At 37.4% G+C, this 6,000-nt stretch overlaps 1 long non-coding RNA gene across 1 annotated transcript; it reads right to left on the bottom strand.

Annotated features, from left to right (window-relative positions):
* Window positions 1–3,085: 3,085 nt before the first annotated feature.
* Window positions 3,086–3,871, bottom strand: LOC132122946 (uncharacterized). The gene is made up of 3 exons (XR_009426453.1): window positions 3,642–3,871; window positions 3,476–3,553; window positions 3,086–3,303 (listed from the first exon to the last, which is right to left on the bottom strand). It is a non-coding gene; the product is annotated as an uncharacterized LOC132122946 (long non-coding RNA).
* Between the last annotated feature and the right edge of the window lie 2,129 nt (window positions 3,872–6,000).

Below are 6,000 nucleotides of genomic sequence, written 5' to 3'. Positions count from 1 at the left end.
TTAGACCAGACAATCAATCCCATAAACATGCATTTATCAAGCTCATTTGTGAAGCCTGACCTAGTTCTTTCATGCCATATAACAGGACAACTCTATAAAGGTCTGTTCAAAAGTGGAGGTAAATCACAGCTCATGAAACCCCCCAACAAGTCTCTGCATTTTAAAGCAATCTTGACCCTCAAACATGTTGTTATTACGATTGTTAGCAAGAACACTCTCCAAGATGCATGTGGGGTTTTACTGATCCAAAGGTTTTTAGATGAACAATAAGCAAGCCAGCCATGACTTCCCCCCAAAAATTTGTTTTACACCCTAATGACTTCCATTGCACAGGCAGCTGAAACATTCTTTAAAATATCTTTTGTGTGTGTGTGTGTGTGTCCCACAGAAGAAATAAAGTCATGCCGATTTGGAATGATTTAAGGGTAAGTAAATAATAACACAATGCTCATTTTTGGGTGAACTATCCCTTTAAAAACCAACCCTTCCTGGATAACTGATGTTTGTCAACCTTTATGTCTACAGCTTCTGAACCTGCAACACTATTTACAAGAGTTACAACCGTTCTGTAGCAATACGACCCCTCACAACTAAGTTAAAAACCTATTGCTCCGCTTGCACTATATTTCAGAGAACTCTAGGCTGTCCTCAACTGCTACATGGTGAGAAAGATTGCAGCAGATCACCTTGAGGACATCCACCCCTAATGTAGTGCCCCAGTAGTGGACCATGAAGAAAGATGAGAGGACTTCAGAGGTATTAATCACCACGACAGTGAGAGGCTCAGCCCCCAGCCACCAAGGGCTCAGGATAAGCTCGTAAAAACTGCACGGCCCTCCACAGGGTGCTCATGTCTTACTTGTTTATGGCAGCGAGTCCCAGAGGACGTGGCAGTGATGTGCTTGCCTTTAAACCCACAATGTCAGGAATGATATATGACCGTCATTACCAGAAAATATCACTTCAGCCGACCCATGATCTTGCTCAGCAAAGGGTCATATTATCCATGAAGAACAAATTACGGTCCGCTCCGCACATTTAAATTACTAGCAAAAAAAAATGCTAGTGCAGAGATGGTGATATGTCATCAGTTACAATGCCCCCCAGTGTAACGCAGATAAAAACCCACCTGAGAAATCACCATCCTACAGGATGCTAAAGTTCACTTGCGCTTGCTGTCAAGCAGAAGCAAATATACAGGAAAGGTTGTGCACTTTAATTTCCCCCCATTTGAGCAATTAGATTATTTACACAACAAAGACAGTCATGAAATGGAATCTTCAGATTTTGCGGTTTATTATAGAGGCCCGTTTCAATGGAATAAAAAAAATAATAATAATAGGTAACTGCAAGGTATTATCACACATTGCACATTTTTCTTGCAATTTCAAGTTCCTGTATTTTTTTTTTTGCCAAGACTGCAAGTTTAAATCAAGCTTTTTAGGTTTTTTCTCACAATTCAGACTTTTCTTTCTTTTTTTCTTTTTTTAATAGTTCATCTAATAGTTAATATCTTGTCATTATGAGTAATTGCTCAAACATGAAAAAAAAACTAAAATTGAGAGATAAACTTAAGATTACAAGATAAAAATTCACTACTTTTTTATTTTTCATAAATGACTTTTTAGTCTTCCATAGCCTATCACTAATTTTTAAATATATTATTTTTTATATCAACAAGACAAAGTTATCATTGTTTATCTGAATCTAGTTAATTGTTATACATTATAAACATACATTTTGTGAAAATACATTTTTTTTATATTGAACTTTAATTAATAAATAAGATGCTAGCAGCCAATTACGCCCTTTCTGATATTTTTTGTTAATCTTTGCAGTTTTTCAATGTTTGTATTTGTAAATAGGTGGTTATGCTCATCAGTATATCCTTGTTTTCTCCATGCTTAAATATCATCACCTCAAAGAGCTTTGCCATCTGTGCTTTTAAGCCATTTCAACTCTCTCAGTGTAAAAGAGTTTTATATATATTTAATATAGAGTACATTTATTAAAATTATGGATTTGGCAGACACTTTTATTTAAAGCAACTAACTTACACTCAGGGGATAAATTTTTATCAGCGCTTGCATTCCCTGGAAACTGAACCCATGACCATGGCATTGCAAACACCATGTTCTTCCAGAGATGGAAACACGACCTTAAATCATGAATATAAAAATAGATTATAATGTACATTATACTTTCTTTTCCAAATCTTTCACAGATATTCATGTTTAGATTGAATCACTTTTTTTTCATTCTTGCTTTTTTTTTTAATGCTCTCATATTTATTTTAAATGCCAATAACTGATTATTCCAATTTGGATAATAATAATAATAATAATAATAATCTAATATTTTGGAAAAAGTACTGTTGAAAAGTTAGCTATGAATATGGTATGATGCACATTTATGATTTCAGCACCAATAATGGAGTGTCAGTGGAGAAGGTGCACTCAATATAAAATGCTTTTCTGTACATTTGAAATGTAAACGTTAAAACTGAATTACTACTGATATATATTATATTATATATGAGGATTGAATAACATGGTTTAATAAACTGTGGGACCAGACCTTTTATCACGTGCTGGTCCTATGCAATGCAACAGAATGGACAATTAAAGGTACAGCAGCATGGTCATTCTCGTTACCTTTGGAAAATGAATCCCCTGATAATTTATAACCAAAGAGAAACAAGCGGCTGATGAAGAGTATCCATTATTATGCATCATTTACTGTAATAACAGGCTGCTATTTCCATGCAAGAAATGACAAAAATCCTCCATAAATTAGTTTCGAATTTCGCCTGTGGATGTTGGGAAGAGAATAAAGGAGCTTGTGAGTTCTACCACCCAATATCAATTTCAAGGTCCATTTACTTCCTCATCCCTGATCCCTGCCACGCTGAACAGACGGAGACCCCTGAGTGGGCGCATATGGCAGAGGGCTGGGAGTCCACTGGAGCCGGTAATGATGGCAGCGGTGGACTGGTCCATCTCCGTGCCAGCGCTGGGGCTCCATTTGCGCAGAATAATTGACAGCCATGAGCTTCCCTACAGAGCTCAAACACCGCCGCCTGCTCTCTGGCACAAACTCCCTAATTCACACATGCAGTCTTGGCTGCTGGCTCAGCAGGGGCAGGCCATGCAATTTACAGCTCTGTCCAGCACTGCCCCGGGAGTCATCTCCAGCTTGCCCAGCCGGCCCAACAGAGACTAATGAAGGGCTCCTCCAGCACCTCATACATTATGGAGAGAGCAGAGACAGATCAGGAAAACACTGCCAACGCACTCCGCTTTTCTAAACGGAAAGAATCAATTGGGTTGTTGTGGGTAACTGCTCCCCTGCTACGACATCGCTCTCCATTATAAACAGTGGAGAGAGCACAAACGAAATATTATTTCTGGCACTCATTTACTTCATTTTTTTATGCATCACATGTAATACCACTTAACGCTTTGTTTCCACTTACCATATGCGAAAGCAAAGATGCTTCACCTATCCAGGTTAAAACAACCCTTTCTAGATGACCACCTCTCTTTCCATTAATCTGTAGGGGAAAAGATTCATAATCAGTTATTGTGTCATTGCGTGTGCTGCTTAATGTTGACTACAGAGATCTGTCTTCATAAGCATACTTTATGTATGATGGAGCTTTGCTTCATTCTGTTCTTGCATACTTATGAGAGCATAGAGCACACCACCCCACTGCTGAGCCTGTCTTGGCATGCTGTTACAATGAAACAAATTGTATTCTGCGATGGCTCCGCATGAGTCTTGGCTTCACTAACGTCCTTGGGATGCTTACCATCTGGCAGTCCCATCACTGTGCTCAGATACACAAAGCGAGACAGCAGACGATGCAGAAAAAAGAAAAAAATGTTCAGGTTTATTACTATGATATGTTTACTAGTCAGGTTAATAATTCAATAATAATTCACTGGAGTGTTACTTTTGTTTATTTATGGCTGACAGCTACAAACACTGCCGTGTTTAGGCCAGTTTTCTTATTGTTAACTAAAATAAACTTTTTTTTTAATAAAGCAGAAATAAAACAAAATATGTTATGAAACTAAAATAAATATGGGATGTTATGTAACTAAAATAAAATAATAATTTAATTATTAAGATTTAAATATAATAAGATTTAAAATGACAAAATTTGAAACTGATATTTAAATTGAACTAAATAGAAATAATATACAAATGACAAAAGCACATAATTACTAAAACTTACAATGAAAATTCAAATGAAAATATAAAAATACAAGCTACTACAAATTATTAATAAATATTATAAACGTATATAAATAATACTAGAAAAACATTGATTTAGACACTTAAGTCAAGAATGTCATTGCGCTAGTTAAATCTAGTAATATAGCAAATAGCAATTGTTGTCAGGATCACTGTATATGTATATATATATACATTATATTATATTATTATATAAAGTCACATGAAATACCTACTTTCAATGCATGTGTTTTTTTAGAGAGCCTTAGGATTGAGTTGACTACCATGGTCAAATTGGTCAGAGAGGGAATTACTCAGAGGTGAGTTTGACTCTCATTAAACAATTGACTTATTTGTGCCCATTTCTGGCCAGGAATCAGCCAAGTTCATCCATCAGCTTTATGGCAGGTGGCAGTGGCTCCTTATGCTTAATGTAGTGGAAAGAAAGGCTTTATTACCTCTGGTTTCTCACTGAGAGAGATGAAGACAAAAACAACAGTGGCAGTATAGAGTTTTCAAGGCTGATGTTCATGGTTGATGTTTCAATATAACATATGTTCTTGAAATCTGTTGTTGCACCCCAGCATTTCAGTCTGAGTGCAGACAAGGATGGTGTCCTTCACAAAAAAAACCCCTGTCTGCTCGATTTTATCGGCTCCACCAAATGGCGTCAGCAAATTATTCATGACAGGTGAGAACTGTCACCGTGTTTAACACCCTGAGGATGAGCCGATGTCTTTTGACTTCCGTGGAAGCAATGAAATCCACGGATGACAGCTTACTTGACATTTACACACTCCGATCCCTGTCCTTTAATAGCTACGCTCCATCTCCCTGGGGTTTGCCATCCAGGCCGACTGATAACAAACCTGTCAGGAGGGTTCACGAGGGATATGAATCCAGCGCTGGCGGAGAAATTATGTCTTCAGTGGAGGAATATGAAGAATGACATGAGCTGCACACCGGCTTAGTGACAGATGATTTGTTACACCGTGTGCTAAATGGAAGTCGCCACAACGGCTGATTAGGCCTTATCAGGGCCGTTTCGAGCGTGCAACTTTTTCATTTCACCTCTCTCCAAGGAGCCACCATCAAAAGAGATCACAGAGGTTTCCTCGGCGAGCCTGTCAGCTCAAGGTGAAGCCGATTGGGGAGGATAACAGGGATGAGGAAATAAACTGCTGTCTGAGATAACATTAATGCTCAAGCTTCATGGCTGACAGTTACCTGATAAAACATGATTTCAGCCAATGAGAGACAGGACAGGACAGGACAAACACGTCCCCCCACACACAGTTTTTATAATACATTTGGCCAGATTACAGCAAACCGCTATTCATCTGTGGGTCATATTGTGACTCTAGAGATCCTTTTACATTTTTTATAGGAAAGGTCACCAATCTCTTTTTTTTTTTTTTTTTTGCTGTGAAGGAGGTAAGACTATATGTACTATTGGACCGCGGCTCCCTAATAGGATTGGATTGGGCAATATTTCAAATGAATTTCGGTTCAATACCATTATACATATAGTAGTTATTACTATATTTTATATTTATTGTAATATCATGCAGTCAATAAACAAGACACTAACAGTTCAATAAAAACAAGATAATGAAGAGTAAATTACATTTTAGATGCAATATTGCCAGTTTAGGCCTGTTTACACTAAGAATGTAAATATTTACTATACAGTTTAGCGTCACACCAATGCACAAACACATTGTGTGAATTGTTTATTATAAACTTGAGCCGCAGATTTAT

This window comes from Carassius carassius, chromosome 41 (genome assembly GCF_963082965.1).
Source record: "Carassius carassius chromosome 41, fCarCar2.1, whole genome shotgun sequence".
NCBI classification, from domain to species: Eukaryota; Metazoa; Chordata; class Actinopteri; order Cypriniformes; family Cyprinidae; genus Carassius; species Carassius carassius.
Note: the sequence above shows the minus strand (reverse complement) of the source record. Positions and strands in the feature narration are given on the sequence as shown.